Genomic DNA, 17,199 nt, shown 5'->3' on the forward strand with positions numbered 1-17,199 from the left:
GCTTTTGAACTGTTAGGTTGGCAGAAGCTGGGACAGAGGAACTGGAGCTCACCCCGTTGTGCAGATTTGAACCGCTGACCTTCCAATCAACAAGCTCAAGAGGCTTTAGACCACAGCACCACCTGCGTCCCTTTGCTTCCACTTACGCCATTTCAGCGAACAGCACAAGCCTATGAAGTCTGAGGTCTATTTTACTTTTAACTCTCAAGCATGGTGCTGAAGTGAGATCATTCTGTAATTTCACCCCCTTCTCAAACTCTTTTAATAATGGCTTGATGAAAAGGAGGGGGGAGATACAGAAAAAAGAGAGGAAAGTAGGACAATTATTCAGATGAGCAACATGCTAGAAAGTGAAAAGTGAAATAAATTTGAAACTGTACAGCCTTGAACAGTTAGCTAAAATGGACAAAGGTAGCTATACCAGGTTTAGTGTTTTTTCACAGAAAGATCAAAACATAACATATTCTAGGATAATGCAGGGGGGGAAATCAAGGCTATTGATTTTCATTAGGTGAATATCTAATGATATTCTTCTAAAACAGGATTGCTATTTCATTCCTTGCAGGAATGTAGCAGTACAGAAACAGATTAGAAAATGATGATACAGGTTCACTGGATTAATTTATTTTCCCACCAACAGTTTCACAAGAAGGCGATTTATGTACCATTTGTTTCATAAATTGTTTGCATTGCACTGAATAACATTAGTGTATAGTATAGACACTTGCAGTATAGAACCTTATACTACAGAAAATAGGAACATTTCTCACTATTCTGCAACTGACCCTCCTCAACCCCCTCTTTTTAGGACTGCCTCTGGAAAATCAGGACACTTGGAGGGGTGTGTGCTTATGACCTGATTCATGCAACATACAAAGGCAAACCTTGCATTAGGGAGAACACACATAGGTGTGGGTTCCCAGGAAGGAGCTTGCAACTAATTTGCTCCTTCCTAGTCTAGCAGTTCAAAAGTAGATAAATAGGTACTGCTCCGATGGGAAGGTAAACGGCGTTTCTGTGCACTGCTCTGGTTCGCCAGAAGCGGCTTAGTCATGCTGGCCACATGACCTGGAAGCTGTACGCCGGCTCCCTTGGCCAATAAAGCGAGATGAGCGCCACAACCCCAGAGTCGGCCACGACTGGACCTAATGGTCAGGGGTCCCTTTACCTTTACCAGTCCTCTTTACTGCTGAACTGCACTAAGCTAAGATTTGGTTTGGCATGTTGTCAAAACTGGGTCTTGTGGTGCTTATGTTCTCTCCTCACCAAACATGAGCTGTAGGTGAGAAAGAACCTTGGTGACCACTTGAGAGACCTCAACCAGGAGTCCCAGTTTTACCTAAACCTTGACTTAGCCTTAGCATAGCATGGTGAAGCTACAAAAGGACCAAGAGGGGCAAAGCAGCTGTAAGCTCCTCTCCAGAAGTTCATACCTTCACATGGTCTCACTATGCTACTAAGGTTTGGTTTACTGTGTTGTGCAAACTAGGCCTACATCAAACTGAAGTCTTTACTGGCCCGTAATGTTTTTAATCCATGCACAGAATGTGTTCGTACATCTTCATGCCCCTTTCCAAGTGCCTTGCTTGACTGCTGGCAGTCTTAGCCATTAGCAACATACTGTGTTTCCTTTCTCACCCCAGATATGTCAGATAAACGCCACCTTCCAAAGGTGAAGTGAAAGTGAAATTCTTAATGAATTTTTAATTTTTAAACCAGTTCCCTTGTACAAAGGAGTCCCCTTGGATTTCACAAGCAATATCTTGGCAAGGTTTGTTATTTGTAAAAATTATCCAAGGGAACACATTACTGAGTCTCTTGAGCACAAAACACTAATATCTAATTTTAAAGCACATTTTTGCAAAATGTTAATTAGGCCATTTACAAAAATACACTATTAAATTTCCATTAAAGATTTTTTTTTAGGGCGGGAGAGCTGCTCAGCCTTGAATGTATTATATTGGCCAATATTTCCTTCCTGGGAAAGTGATTTGTAAGGTGAATGACTCCTTTTCCCTCACCAGTAAAGATCACTTTATCCCTTTTCAGATCTAAAAAGGGAGAAATAAATGTTCCTCTTGCTCCCCAAAGATGGCTTAATTAGTTTATACCTTCAGTTTAATGACCAGTGTACATAATTTAAAGTGCAAATTGAGTTTATCTTCATCTACTGCTCTTTGACATTTAATGTATTACATATTAGATTATAAACTGGGTGATAACTCAGTTGTTGCACCCCATATTATGTGGACACCAGTGGAGAATAAATAATTCTGAATGGAGTGAAATGTTTTTTTTTTTTGGGGGGGGGTGAATTGTGAAACATTCCCCATCCCTACCTCCAAAGAAACTCAACTGTGCCTTTCAAATCAGTTCTTCCATGGCTTCTTTGTAGACATCACAGTCATAGAAGAAACGAGTTGTAGTACAGAATTCTTGGGCAATGTGACAGCTTTTCCCATGCTGTGCTATTGTGCCAATTTTATTGTTTTTAGTTTTCTGCCATTTTGGAGAGGAGGAGTGAATACTGTCGCTAAGAGATGTTGCTCTTGACTTCTAGGACTCGCTGTTCCGTCCTCCCTCCCTGTTGTTAAGAACGGTTGCAAAGGGTACTCTGGACTTCTGGACTCATTTGTCCTTCCTTCTTTTTCCTTCCCTCTCCATTATCGGAGACACCAGGTCCCTTTAATTTTTAAAGGGCAGAATTTGTGATTATTCAGAGATGTAATGAAATCAGAACAGAGGTATGAGAGGTGTTGGGTGATGGCTGTTTTTTTTTGGTGGGCTTTTTTCTTTTTTAAAAAAATAACAGGGTCATTTGGAAAAGTTGGGTTCCCAGCCAGGCAATAACTGGAAGTGTGCAGCTCAGCAGTTGAAAACTCTAATGAAAAACTGGCCATGGAAGTAGCATGGAAAGAAGGGGAGGAAGTGAGAGGAGATTGCCTCTTGCTTCAGAATTCATGGAAACTTTGAAGAATGCTGTTCACGAGCCCTTCCAAAATCAGTTCATTAAGCAGGCCAAATGTCCCTTTGGATTTTCCATGCATCTGGCAAGACCAGATTTTCGCCAAAAAAAAAGCCATGGAACTACGTGAATAGCTCTCAGACATGGAGAATCAAAAGGTGCAGAAAGCTAAAGTATGGCTGGGTCCTTACGCTGACTCATAAGTTCAGGCTGTGAGATAAGACTGTTGGTATAAGAAATGATTAATTTATCTATAAGTCAGTGGAACATGGGAGTTTGCAGGTGTGTGCGTGTGCATGTTGAAAGTCAATTGCAACAATCTGGAATGACTTCCTCATTTGGAACAGCCCCATTTGCCTTTTTGACACCAATGATTCAATCAACTTACCTTTTTAATTATACCAGCACCTGTTTGTTTCTCCTTAAGGGCAGGACATTTTCCATTCTCTGGCACAGACGAGGTGCTGACTACGTTTGAAATTAGCTTCCGTCCTCTGTCCTCTGTGTTTTCTCCATAATGAAATGATAGCAGCCCTCTTCAAGAGCCATAACTTGTATGGTAAAGGAGCACAAATTGCTATGCACAGATTGAAGCTACCAGTATGCTTTTTTACTTTCCTTCTGTTCCTTTCCTATCTCCTACTTTCTCTCTGTCTCTGCCTCTTTCTCACATACATACACACCAGTTACGATGGGATATTTTAATAACCTCCCAGTTTCAGAAACTGAGAGAATATTATTTGGTTCCCTTTTAAAGTATTAACTTTTTTTCCTTTATTTGTCATATATCACCCTCCTTAGCTTTGCTCAATCAAATCATTTGTAAAGATGAGTCTAAATTATGTATATTTTTATGACAGTAATTTCTGAGGCAAGGATAAATACCTGTTGCTATAGCATCATCTCTCTTTTTTATCCACTCCATTGATTGTGGTATTTTTAAGCTACTGCTTATGTAGATAAAATTGAAACCATTCAAATAGAGAGCAATCCTATTTGTTTTATTTTATTTTTTATTGAGCAAAATGTATATGCTACTTGATTGTGAGAAAAACTATGAGACTTACATTTTTTGATTAAAAAAATAGTTAAAGCAGGTATGCAGAAACATTCAAAAGATGATTAAAACCAACAGTAGCTAAGAAGAGATAAAACACATGTTGAGCATCCTGAAGCCCATTAAGTTTTTATTGAGGTAGCTTCACTGATGGAAATGGCAGTGGTGGAAACACTGTGGAAAGTCCAGCAGAGGGGACACTGAAAGGGTGGTTTGTGGGAGGGGTGTCAGGGTGGGACAAAGATGTGCAGGTTCTTAGGACATACCCCCAGAGTTAGAAACTACACCAGCCCAAGGACTGGTAAATTCCATCTCTTTAGAAGCAGTGGCAGGGTGGAAAACTGCCTCCCTCCATCTTCCACTGGCTGGCATGAACCAGTAGAGCTTAGGCAATGGTAGTAATTTTTCCCTGTATCTCGCCCTGCCCCCATGCACATATGTGCTTACACACTGGTAGGATTGCTCTGGAAATGTTTGCACAAAATGCAATGTCCAGGGGTGAATTGGCACACTATTGTAGATCCATTAAGATGATGTGCACACTATGTCCTTATCGCCACCCAACAAACGGCTGCAAATGCAACATGGCTCAGTTTCAGGACCACAAAGTCATTGCTAACCTTTGGGGCCACCTCCACTCTGCAGTGTCACCTAGTCCTCATTGCATCTTCCTTTGCCTTTATAACCTCTCAAGGATCAGATCTCTCTCTAAATGACAATAGCTGATGTCCAACCTGAACTTCTCTTTTAACACAACAGTTTTGGGTTGTTTTTTTGCTGAGAGACACTTATTATTTTTGTGGACTCTTCATTTATCACTCTGATTCTCTCCATTCCACAACACTTCTCAGAAACCATAATTGATTAGTTCCACCATTTCCTTAAGAAAAGATTATTTGCAGCCACTCATCTTCATTGATGTCACCTTAGAATAAAGCACTAATTAATCTCTGTCTGCCCTGCTAAGTTTTCAACCTAAACCCATAAATAAAGACAATAGTGATTAAAATCATTTGCACTTTAAGTCTCTGATCCTATAGATACAGATAGTTGCAGTGGAACAGGAAAAAAATTTATCTCTCTGTCTCTGTCTCTTTCTTGCCAGTGTGAGCCAGCGTAGTACAGCACATGCTTTATCTTCATAACATAGCAGGTTTGATCCATGAAATCTCCAGTCAAAAGGTTCAGATAATTGGACGATGCAAAAGCCCCTCTGCTTGTGTCCCCCAACAACTGGTATTTCAAGGTAGTACACCACCATCTTGACAAGTGACCATTCAAACCCTAATCCTCCATGAATTTATCTCACCCTATTTTTAGAAAGTTGTCAGAGTCTTTAAAGGTCAGCAGCAAGACGACTGGTGACAAAAAGAAAAGAAAAACTAAGGAGTATTCCCATTGTACTTGTCCTTCCGTTCAGCAGTGGGGAGCATGAGATGGAATGGGGCAAGAAATCCCTGTGATTGTTTTTGGTTGAATTCTAGGAAACGGGTGGCAATAAGGAGGACAGGAATAGTATGCCCTGAAGCAAAACGAAAGCTTCACCAGTGAGATAGCACAGAATAAAGTGCCAGTAGAAGTTCTTGGGCAGCAGCACTCAATATCTTACTTGATGGGATAACACCCCTCACCACCATATAGGAGCATTATTCTTGTGCGGGTGTGATTTCTGCTTTGTTTTTGCTTTTTGTTCTGTGTTTTGTGGTGACCTCTTGCCACAGCGAATGTGTGACTTAAACTGTTTGCTGAAGGGCATTTTTGTAGGAAGGTGGACAGCCTGTTGTCTGAAAGATCATATTCAAAACACTGGAGGAAAGATAATGATTCTGAGAGAAAAATCAGTCTTCAGTAATCAAGCAAGGGTTGAAAGGAATGTATTAAGAGCAGATTCAGACAACTGCTAATGACATGGTAAATGCTTAAAAGCTGTTGGTTCTAGGTGCCATCTGTGGATATCAATCAAGAAGTAGGACTTGTATTGCCAAGGGAACACACAAGAAGCTACTTTATGACAAGTCAAGTCATTGGTTCACCTAGTTCAGTATTGTCAACACCGACTGGTAACAGCTGTCACGATATTTAGCTGGTGATACATTGTGATATTGAAAACCACATATTGCCCAGCCCAAGCCCCCATTCATGCAAATGAAACCCCAGCAAATGTTAAAATCCTAACCCCTGTGGATCAGGCCCACATATGCAGTCGCTGTCTGGGCATTGTGGAAGGTTCTTAAACTCAGACGTGCAATCAAAGTATATTTTTAGGATCTTTCACCTCAACTTTGCTAGCAGATTGTTGAAAACCGATGCAAATTTTTCTGAAAACATGCCAAGAGACTGCTAGTAAAATATTTACAACTAACTTTAAGATGGAAATATGTCTTCCTTATTGAGCTGTAACTTTGCTTTGAAATAGATTTGTAGAAGGAACAGATTTATTTTAGTACAAATGTCAAGCTGTTTTTGCTGTACATTCTCCAGGGGCTATTTTGTATTAATTTTTATTTAAAAGTGTAATTCTTTAAAAAAAAAAATGAGGGAAAGAAGAGCAGCTATCTGTCATTTCTTCTATATTGTGCCCTTTTATTATGTGCTGTGACATATGGACGTTATTTATTTTGAGTTATTTATTACAAACTGTGTAATTCAAACATATAGGGTACAGTATTTCAGGCACTATATATGGGCTGCAGTTTAATGTTTTTCTAAAGATATCACTTGGGAAGATATCTATATCTATATGGCAGTTATTGAAAGTGCTTGGGTAGCATTTCCAGGGGAGAAATTATGGGAGAAATATTTAAACACTCCTGTGCAATCTAGCTCCCAGAATCTACCCCCAACCCCCCAGCCAGCCTTACTTCCAGTCTTGGAACCATGAGAGGGAAAGAAGGGGGATGTGACTTTAAGGAGAGGTTGTAGAGGAGAATCGGGACCCTCCAGATGTGCTTTTTTATTCTGCAATCATGATCATTTGTGCACCTAATGTTAGCCACATCTGCGCTATACATTTGAAGCAGTATCATAATAATAATAATTTATTATTTATACCCCACTGTCAGGGAACTGCCATCGGAGGGACAGGTGGTGGAAGGGCTCACGGAGGTTGGGAGAGACCCAGCAGCTGAAGCAGGAACCAGCAGGGGGAGAGGTGGGTCTCTGAGGGAAAGCGAGCAAGAGGGAGGGCTCAGGGAAACGTCCAGTGAGAACAGTGGGGAGGTTTCTGGACCTCCCATAGGGAGACCCACTCCTCGCCGGAAACTGTCACGCCGTGAGTCCAGAAGACGTGTTTCGTTAAGGAGCTTTTATGTTGGAAGCGATTCCGAAAGCAGCCACTGTCGGAATCTGCAAGTGACTAGAGGAGCCATGTCTGAAGGGCTCCGTCACAGACAGAGGTTTGTGGACTTGAACAAACTCTGAGGGACTACGATTTTACGCACAAGCAGCTCATCATCCCATCACACCCACCCATCTGGCTGGGCCTCCCCAGCCACTCTGGGCGGCTTCCAAAATATATATATATATATATAAAAATTACTGTACTACATCAAACATTGAAAGCCTCCCTAAATAGGGCCGCCTTCAGATGTCTTCTAAAAGTCTGGTAGTTGTTGTTCTCTTTTTTTTTTTTTTAAATACTTTTTATTGAATTTCTTTTATACACAAAGAAAGGGGGAAAAAAAAAGTAAGAAGAAGAAAAAAAAAGAGAAAAAAGCATACACGCAAAAAGAGACAGATACATTCAAAAAAGTTACATCATACAACATAAAACATAAAACATCGACTTCCTTCCCTACTGAATTCGGGTTTTGCTTTTAACAATTTCATTTTTACCGCTGGTGTTTGTCTCTAGTTTATACATCGGGAGTTTTATAACAAACCCTCTGTAGTTGGTACGTTTTTAAAATTACTTTCAAAATAAACCATGAATTTATTCCAATCTTCTTTTAACTTTGTATTTTTTTGATTTCTGATTCTTTGTGTCATTCTTGCCAATTCAATAAAGTCATATAGTTTTAACTGCCACTCTCTCACCGTTGGGAGGTTTGTGCCTTTCCAATTTTGAGCGATCAAAATTCTGGCCGCTGCTGTTGAGTATTGGAATAAAGTTTTATCTTTTTCTTGAATTTCTGTCCCGACCATCCCTAATAAGAAGGCCTCTGGGTTTTTGGGAAATGTATATCTAAGTATCTTTTTTAACTCTGTATATATCTGATCCCAAAATCTTTTTGTTTCCTCGCATGTCCACCACATATGTATAAAATTTCCTTCTTTTGTTTTACATTTCCAACAGGACTTATTTACAGTTTTATACATTCTACCTAGTTTTTCTGGTGTTAAATACCATCGATGTATCATCTTTTCTAGGTTTTCTCTAATTGCAGCGCTTGCCGTGAACTTTATTCCCTCATTCCAGAGTTTTGACCATTTTTCATATTCTATACTATGCCCCAAATCTCTTGCCCACTTGACCATAACTTCTTTAATTTCTTCGTCTTTCGTTTCCCATTCCAATAGTATGTTGTACATCTTAGATAATATTTTGGATTTGCCTTCAATTATTTCAATCTGAAATTTGGACTTCTTTTCATTCATTCCAATTTTCTTATCCTCTGACCATTTTGCATTTATCTGATGGTACTGTAGCCAGCCTGACAGCCTCTCCTTTAATTCTTCATATGGTCTTAACCTCCAGTTATCTTGGGATCTTACCAGTAGGTCTTCATATGTCAATTTTCGCTCTTCCAGGTTTACTTTTTTGATTGATAAGATGTCTGTTGGGGATAGCCACCAAGGTGTTCTCTGTTCTAGCAGTTTCTTATTTTTTTCCCACACTTCATACAATGGGCCTCTGATAATATGACTCGAGAACCTTTTATGTACTTTTTCTTTATTTGGCCAAAGGTAGGCATGCCAGCTGAACCTGTTATCCACCCCTTCCAGGTCTAGTAAGTCCGTGTTCTCTAGAGTTATCCAGTCTTTGACCCAACAAAGGCAGGCCGCTTCATAGTATAATTTTAAATTTGGTACTGCCAATCCTCCTCTCTCCTTTCGGTCTGTAAGTGATTTGAATCTAATCCTTGGCCTTCTTCCCTGCCATATGAATCTTGAAAGGGTTTTCTGCCAATCCTTAAATAACTTGGGTCCTCTGATAACTGGTATATTTTGAAATAGGAACAGCATCTTAGGGAGTATGTTCATTTTTATTGCTTCCATCCTGCCCAGCCCCGAGAGGTTCACCCTGTTCCAGACATCCAGATCTTTTTTCACTTTGTTCCATGTTGCTGTATAATTGTCTTCAATTAAATTTATATTTTTGGGTGTAACTTGGCTTCTCGCAGTGAGGGAACCACCAAAAGGCCATCGGCGCTGGACCTCAGTGTCCGGGCAGAACGATGGAGGTAGAGACGCTCCTTCAGATATACTGGACCAAGGCCGTTTAGGGCTTTAAAGGTCAGCACCAACACTTTGAATTGTGCTCGGAAACGTATTGGGAGCCAATGTAGGTCTTTCAAGACTGGTGTTATATGGTCTCGGCGGCCACTCCCAGTCACCACTTTAAACAATTCAGCCAAAGAATCCTGGGAACTGTAGTTTGTTAAGGGTGCTGAGAATTGCCAGGTGTCCCCCATTCCTCTCAAACAGCTGCAATTTCCCTAGGAAAAGGTATTGATTTTTAAACCACCCTAAAAATCGCAGCTCCGTGATTTATTCTTAGCACCTTCTACAAACTATGGTCTCCAAGATTTTGTAGGGGAAGGCATGACTGTTTACAGCGATATGCTACTGCTTTAAATGTTCAGTGTAGGTATAAACAGCAGAACGTATCATTTGATGTAATAAACAAGAAATGGAAGCTGAGGGAGGTCAATGAGGGAGGGAATGAAAAACTAATGTTTAATATTGATATTGGATACAGTGGACGCTCGGGTTGCGAACGTGATCCATGCGGGAAGCACATTTGCAATCCGCAGCATTCACAACCCACAGCGCCGCGTCTGTGCACGCACGCACAGGTCGCGATTCGGTGCTTCTGCACATGCACAAAGCGCAATTTAGCGCTTCTGTGCATGCGCGGACACGGAAACCCAGAAGTAACCATTACGGTATTTCCAGGTTCGGCATGGTGCACAACCTGAAAACGCACAACCTGAAGCGTCTGTAACCTGAGGTATGACTGTATTTGTTTTGAAAATGGAAAATCAATAAAATATTTAACAACAAAAAATGTTCAGTGTAGGTGGTCCTGTATAAATATACCACTAATGCAGCATTATTACATCAATGACATCTTGCAGAATACAGCCTGCCCCACCCCCAAAATAACCCCCATTCACCAGTCTGGAGAGGCCCTTGACAATTAGGGAAAGACTAAGCCCTACCTCATATTAGTTGTCCTCTAGCTAGTGCTGGATTGTGACTCCTGTCATTCCTAACCATTAGCCACGATGTCCAACAATATCTAGAGGGTTACAGGCTCCCTCTTTCTGATATTACCGTCTTCCTCTAGGTCTCAGTTGCATTACATTATCATTTATGCCTCATAACATTAATTTCCTCAGAGAGCCATTTTCTGACCAGTGTAGGCGATCAGTTCTCCGAAGCTGAGTTTCATTGCTCCTGATCTTGGAGCATTTCCAGTTAATCATCTCCTTCCTGTTTTCAAATCTATATTTTACAAAACATTCCTTGTAATGAATGTTCTTTTCAATAATATTTTAAGAAAGCAATCTGTTGCCTTTGATTCCCCCCCCCCCGCCGCCTTTACTGTATATCCTTCTCATTGTGTGGGAAGAAGCTTCTTGTTATATAAGGATATGTGGACATTTATTTATGTATCTTTTGTTATAAGCAAAAGGGTTAAGAGTGAGGCCTTTATCTTTTCCTCAAAGGCCTGTTTTGTCTCATGTCAATAAATGTATTTTTGCCAACCCACCAACATTTGTATCAATACTATTCCATTGGAGTGTGGCGATTTAGAACTGTTGGTTTAATGGCTTTTTGTTTTGCTGTGCTAATAGTTTGAAGAGTCCCAAGGATATATTGTATGCATGGTGTAGAGTAGCCATTGCTAACCTGGTACAGTCCAGATGTTTTGAACTGCAACTCCATTAGCCTCAGCCAGCAGTTTCCTAGAAGTTCACATTTAAAATTTGGGTTACGTGGAATGTCACACTGTGGCTTTGTATTTTTAGTAATGCTCCAATCACTGCCTTTTCATTGCAGGGGTATTGAACACTCTACCATACCCTCCAACATTCCTCAGTTGAAAATAGGGGCATTTCTCCCTACCTCCCCCAACTGACCCTCCTCGACACCCCATTTTTGTTCCGTCCCTGCAGAGCATTTACTTTCAGAAAAATGCCAAGTGCCACCACCAATACACCAATGGGACACAGCACCCATGTCCTTCATGGTCATGAAAAAACCCCTTGTTCCAAATTTAATTTAATTTAATTATTTGGTAGATTTACAAAAAGAAAAACAGACACCAATAAATTTTTGAGGGGGGCAAGATTATATATGGACGCACAAAATTAAAAAAATCAAGACTCCTTGTGCTCTGCTCTGCTCTCCTTCCCCTTTTTTCCCACCGGGGGCGCTCTGATTTTGGCAGGGAGGACACTCTGATTTCTCGCCCCCCCTCCTTTTTTGCCTCAAGCTTAAAAAACAACTGAAGCAAAACAACTAGCTTGATGTGGGTGAAATGGATGAGAATGGGTCCTTCTCAATTTGGTACAGTCTCTCTCTCTCTCTCTCTCTCTCTCTCTCTCTCTCTCTCTCACACACACACACACACACACAAGTTTATAACCTACAGAATCATAATTTTGGAAATATAGAGGAGCTTACACACATGCCACAATATTTTGCTGACAGTCACCAAAAAGCAATATACTATGATCCATCTTTAAAACACAAAACATATTTATATTGTTTCCTCCCCCAGAAGAGCAAGAATCTCTGTAGCCTAAGTTTATTAAATCACTTGTGCAAAAAAGCAACCTATTTGGAGGAAAGAAGAAATGACTTGGTGAAATAGTGTTGGCTCTCTTCACGGTTTGTCTGAAGCATTAAGCATTCTATCTTCAGATATGTGAATATAAAATAATGCCATGCTTTGGTTTGACATGGATTAAAAATTGATACTGTTTTCAAGAAGATGATCTGAAGTTTGTCTTATGCCAACTGCTTTATTTTTTTTTAAGTAACAAATGACTGACTGGATGAATGAAGCTGAAGAGAGAAACAACATAACCTGCTGCTTTGGTGTATAAAATCCTCATTCAGTCTGGCATGTCTTGGGCAATCAAACATACTTGCTTTAATATCAAGTGTCTGCTACATGGAGAGGAAGTACAGTTGGTTCAGCATAATTAAGCTCAGAGTGAAGGAGAGTGAGCATGCAGACAGACACTTGTAATGCTTAGAGGGCCTTTAACAAACACAGCCATTTAGTTCCTGTTGGAGAGGAAATGTTAAAGGACATTCCTTCAATCCCATACATGGTTATTGGAGATTGAGTTCCATTATTATTATTATTATTATTATTATTATTATTATTATTATTATTATTATCACAAACTGATCTGGAAAAGTATAAAACTGAACATAAGGTTGCAAAAATTTGAAACCCAGAGAAACTGAAATTGACAGGTTCCCTCATCTCTCTAGATTCACACCTTTGTTATACCAATATATGTGACTTACATTTACTTACAGTGCCTTATTCACAAATGGTTAAAGGTAAAGGGACCCCTGAGCATTAGGTTCAGTCGTGGCTGACTCTGGGGTTGTGGCGCTCATCTCACTTTATTGGCTGAGGGAGCCGGCGTACAGCTTCCAGGTCATGTGGCCAGCATGACTAAGCTGCTTCTGGCGAACCAGAGCAGCACACAGAAACGCCGTTTACCTTCCCACTGGAGTGGTACCTATTTATCTACTTGCACTTTGATGTGCTTTCGAGCTGCTAGGTTGACAGGAGCAGGGACCGAGCAACGGGAGCTCACCCCGTCGCAGGGATTCGAACCACCGACCTTCTGATCAGCAAGTCCTAGGCTCTGTGGTTTAACCCACAGGTTAGTCCACACTTAATGTACTCAGAGTCACTAATTAATCTGTTCTGTACTGATTTTGTACAAAATAAATGGTGTCCAATCACACCTTTGTTGTGACAAAGAAGAATTCAAGGTTGCAGAGAGCACAGGAGAGGGGTCCAAGCATGGGGTCCAATATTGGTGAAAGAACCAGCCAGCGCTGGTTAACCATATGCACTGAATCCCCAAATTGAACTAAGATTAGGAACCAGGCATTCACAATTTCAGAAAATGCCATGACAGATGATCCTCTGGGTCTCATCCAACTCTACAGTTATGATTCTAAGATGGGGGCACTCCCTTGTTCATTTCAACAAATATTTTCAAGGAGAAACGTTTGTGTCCTGAGTCCTGACTCAACAGATTTTGCAAGCTAACCATTCCTCACAAAACAAAGAAATTTTGAGCTATGGTAATTCAAATGTGGGGAAAACACAAAATAGAGGCCCTCTGCTGCCTTCCAGCAACATATCCACAACTGTTTTGTTGAACTTCAAGTTTAAGCAGCTGTTAATTAAGTTCAAAGCTTAAATCAGGGTATGATGAAGGACTGTGCAATATGCATTTCCCCTGCGGCAAAATGCATAGACAACTTTGGCAAAGCAAGTGAGTTTGAGTGAGATTGTACAATGGTTGTCAGCAGCCAAAGCACAGCAGACAGAGATTTTAATAGCAGATCTGCCACTATCTTAGACTGTTGCTCCATAGCAGTCTTTATCGAAAAGGACAATTGATCAGCTAACGAAGAGCACCAACTCAGGTTCTGGCACTTCAGTACATATTACTGCATCAATAAATCTTCTGCTGTGTGCAAATAGACTAAAGTTGTTGATTTCACTTGCTTAATGCTTCTACTCCACAGAAGGCGAACACCGGCACATACTGTAGAAAAACTAGCATAGTATTACAATTCACTTTTGCTGTCTCCATCTGTCACAACGGAGCGTATTGAGCTTAAGAGGCTGATTTACATGACACCATCTCTAGGCAATTACTCTGAACTCACTCATTTGGAGGGGAGAATCTCTTCTGAACTTTCAGAGTGCAAACGATTCTGAAAGACATTTCTTTTGTATTTTTAAATCTCCTTTGTGTAATTAAATTGTAGCCTAATCCATCCATGTTCCTTTTATCATTCAGGGTTCAAGTTGGAATTGTTTACTTTTCATGCCTTCCACTTCCAAACCCACCAAGATCCTTAATTTCCCCCAGGATATTTATATATATATATATATATATATATATATATATATATATATATATATATGATTTTATTAAGACTTTTCATAATACATTGCAATAAGAAACTAATCTAAACCAAAAAAGGAGAATACAAAGTCCTCTTTCACAAGATGAAAGAGCAGTTATCCCACACAGCATTTGTCCCACACAGAGAAAGGTGAAGCCTCCCAGCTCTCACCTGGGAGCTTCCCTTTCTTCTCCCATCCTCCCACCCTGGGTCGGGAAGCATATGGAGACGAGTAGGGATTGGTACAAAAAGGGAGCTTGAGAAAATGTAAAAAATATTGTGGGGGGAATAGGAGGGCTGGAGCATAAAGGGAACTCGTGGTGGCATCTCAACAACCAGAAATCATTCTGTCCATTACCTCTAGGCTAGTTCTTTAAACTCCAGCAGCTTCTTCCAGTCACAAAGAGGATAAGAGAAAGGACCAGCTTGTGACGTTCAAATCATATCCACCACAATGCCTTTAAAAACAATGTGGGACACTGACCACTGGGATATTCCTCGGGGCAAGCCAGAAATGTGAATTGGTGATGCATAGATGCAGACAGCAGTGGTTTTTGTGCCAGAAAAATCCTGCTGCTATAATTGCAGAAATGGCTGCTGGTGGTTATATTCTTGTAACACCAAATCACACAATATATTGCTCTGCGTGAGTGGTCCTCAGTAAGTTAGGGGCACTCGCCCTGTCTGTAAAACTTGTTTCGGCTTCAAATCGTTTGCAACAACACAAATAGATTTGTAATGATGCAAAGTTCAATGTGGTCAACGCAGCCTTTCTGTAATGAAAAAAACTTTCTCTAAACTTTAGCCTAAAGCATTTGCTGTACTTTGTTTAACCAGCCTGGTGGTTACACATCCCAGTTTTATTGGTCACTGAAGAGACATCCTACTGTATGCTTATTAAAAGTTAATTACTGTAGCTTCAAGACACTGAATAAGAAGTATCTAATGAACTTTTAAATGGTATCAATTCCATAATTATTTACATCAGTGTTTATAGCTTGACTAGTTTTCAACTGTGACCAGGCAATGTATGGAGCACAGATGAAGGGACAGTTGAAAGAAATCCAGGTTTCTGATTTTTTGCAGAATTTGCATCTTCTGAACTTGTGAACTTATTATGTTTCTTTTGGAAATTTTTACCCCAGGGTACATTTATTTCCTCTAGGATTCATCTCTATAGTCTTCTAGCCGTTCTCCTTCTAGTACTTTTCTATTATCTGAAGCATATTAAGTTTTAACCATATGCAGCCTTTCTGTAGCAAACTTGCTATGTCTCTTGCTATGTTACCCAAGCGGAAGGATTATCGAGTATGTGCACAAGTCATCGTGATACCAAACCATGCACCTGCGATAAAAATAAGTCGCACACCTAACTAAGATAGTTAGCTAACCCATGTTCAGATATCACAAGGTCATAGAGCTAGATGGGACCCAGTGAATCATATTTTGCAGCAGTTTTCAAACTACCGTATTTTTCGCTCTATAAGACGCACCAGACCACAAGATGCACCTAGTTTTTGGAGGAGGAAAACAAGGAAAAAAAATATTCTGAGTCTCAGAATCCAGAACAGCTAGAGGGATTGCTGCGCAGTGAAAGCAGCAATCCCTCTTGCTGTTCTGGCTTCTGGGATAGCTGTGCATCCTGCATTCGCTCCATAAGACGCACACACATTTCCCCTTACTTTTTAGGAGGGAAAAAGTGAGTCTTATAGAGCAAAAAATACAGTATATGCCTTCAGGAAATACTCTTGATATCAGCTGGTCAGTCAGCAATGAATGCCCAGGTGTTGAAGTAGATACAGAGTATGTTGTAAGGCGTCTTCCAGTCTTCATGCTTAGGAACTTCAATTAAGTTTAACAGTATTTTAAAACCATAGTCTTCATTTGAGTGGTTAGGACAAGGGTAGCCAATGTGGTACCCTCCATATCTTGTGGACTCCAATGCCCATCTTGCATGACTATTGGTCATGCTGGCTGGGACTGAGGCAAATTGTAGTCCACCACATACGGCAGACACCACATTGATGTTTTATTGTGTTTTTAATATTATGTTGGGAGTTGCCCAGAGTAGCTGGGGCAGCCCAGTAAGATGGGTGGCATATAAATAATAAAATAATAATAATAATTATTAATCTACTTTTGAGGATAATGAACACTGCCTATTCTTTCTGTATCTTTTCAACATTTCCTATGTGCTTGGATTCTTCTTCTCCACTGTACCAACCCATCTTCTTTTCTCTGGGCAAATCATAAGCAGTCCTTTTATCTTTCCTATCTTACTGCAACAACAAAAATCACCTTCTAGACATTTTCTGATCTTTTGTATCTCCTCTGGCATTATTCTCGTCAACCTCCTTCTTGCACTGTTGTGTACTCTCCTCAACTGGCCTGGACTGAAAAAGCCATGACCCTTCCTGTGATCAGAGCAAGCCCCGGACTGAACTGGACAGGATTCAGATATGTGTGGGTTTTTTTGCCACAAGATAGGGGGGAAAGAAAGAGGAAAGAAACCTTGTTATAAAACAAGGTGGAATTTGGCTTGGCAACTCCTTCTTTAGTGAATGTTCAAAATATGGTCACTGTCAATGTTAACATGTGACTGCTGATAACCACACGTGAATTGTATGATTGCCTATTTGTGGCTGCATTCACACAGCAGTTTATTCCATTTCCCCAATGTTCCCTTAACTGCTCATTTCCCCATTATACATGAGCTGTCACATGGCATGAAATAAAGCAGAATATAGTGCAAGTTTAGCATTCATTTCCATGTTATTTGCCAGTGTGCTCCCCGCCCCACCCCAGAAGAACATAACAGGAAATAGGCACC

The 17,199-nt window shown here is 40.4% G+C and overlaps 1 protein-coding gene across 5 annotated transcripts in view; it reads left to right on the forward strand.

The window, feature by feature from the left end:
• The window catches only part of CCSER1 (coiled-coil serine rich protein 1), a 726,914-nt gene that overhangs the window by 549,623 nt on the left and 160,092 nt on the right, over positions 1-17,199 (forward strand). The gene's annotated exons all lie outside the window — the stretch shown is intronic.

The sequence above is a fragment of the Podarcis vaucheri genome (assembly GCF_965113315.1).
Source record: "Podarcis vaucheri genome assembly, chromosome: 9".
NCBI classification, from domain to species: Eukaryota; Metazoa; Chordata; class Lepidosauria; order Squamata; family Lacertidae; genus Podarcis; species Podarcis vaucheri.